This window comes from Coenobita brevimanus, chromosome 53 (genome assembly GCF_032717465.1).
Source record: "Coenobita brevimanus isolate Jiangsu-jjx chromosome 53, ASM3271746v2, whole genome shotgun sequence".
Taxonomy (NCBI): domain Eukaryota; kingdom Metazoa; phylum Arthropoda; class Malacostraca; order Decapoda; family Coenobitidae; genus Coenobita; species Coenobita brevimanus.
The window spans coordinates 29,149,543-29,150,558 of NC_137006.1; the positions used below are offsets into that span (position 1 = coordinate 29,149,543).

At 41.7% G+C, this 1,016-nt stretch overlaps 1 non-coding gene across 1 annotated transcript; it reads right to left on the reverse strand.

Annotated features, from left to right (window-relative positions):
• Nucleotides 1–662: 662 nt before the first annotated feature.
• On the reverse strand, nt 663–781 carry LOC145400867 (5S ribosomal RNA). Its single transcript, XR_013897494.1, has one exon. It is a non-coding gene; the product is annotated as a 5S ribosomal RNA (ribosomal RNA).
• Between the last annotated feature and the right edge of the window lie 235 nt (nt 782–1,016).

Below are 1,016 nucleotides of genomic sequence, written 5' to 3' on the forward strand. Positions count from 1 at the left end.
GTGCACTCACTCGAGGGGCCGAGACGCCTGTGAAAACTGACCTGCAGTGCAGCACCTGCAGGTTGCAGCTACCTTTCATTCATTCAGCATACACATAAATTCTTGGTCATGGTCTTGGTCTCGGAGGGTCTGATCTTGGTCTTGGTCTTGGTCTCCGAGGATCTGGTCTTGGTCTTGGTCTCTGAGGGTCTGGTCTTGGTCTTGGTTTTAGTCTCGAGGTGCCTGGTCTTGACTACAACACTAGACGCGTCCTACATTAGTTTAGGCCTCGACTGGCGGTCATCAGGTAATGAGTGCAGGTATGTAATGTAGAAAGGCACTGCATATCTGCAGTCGATGGTGTTTTCTTGGTTGAGGTATTTTTACCATTAGTGTAGGTTTAGCTATTTGTTTCTTTAGGATTTAGTATAGGTTAGCGATTTGTCTGTTAGGTTATTAGTTTTAGGGATTTTAGATTAGGTATGTTTTTCTCTAATAAATAAGATATAAAGAAGATAAAACCAAAAATAAAATACAATAAAAAAAAAACAATTATATATATATATATCATTCATTCATTGCCAGACGCCATGTATCCCACACGGGGTGGCCAAGGGGTTAGAGTTAATTGTTTTACAGGGAGAGGCACTAATCCTCCACCAACCCCACTTGACACGTAGGGATGCCAACAGCATCTGGTGTTCCCAGGCGGTCACCCATCCAAGTACTAACCAGACCCAACGTTGCTTAACTTCGCTGATCGGACGGGAAGCGGTGTACTCAACGTGGTATGGCCGTTATATATATATATATATATATATATATATATATATATATATATGTGTGTGTGTGTGTGTGTGTGTGTGTACATATTTATATGGCCTTAATGACCAGGGGTTTCGGCCCTAATGGTAGATAGGTAAAAAAAAAAAAAAAAAATCAGATTGGTCTGGGGAGGTTCAACCGAAGGAACGAAATGTCTCCAGGTACACTAATATTTCATTTGGACAGACCAGACTACGCACCTTTCACTTACA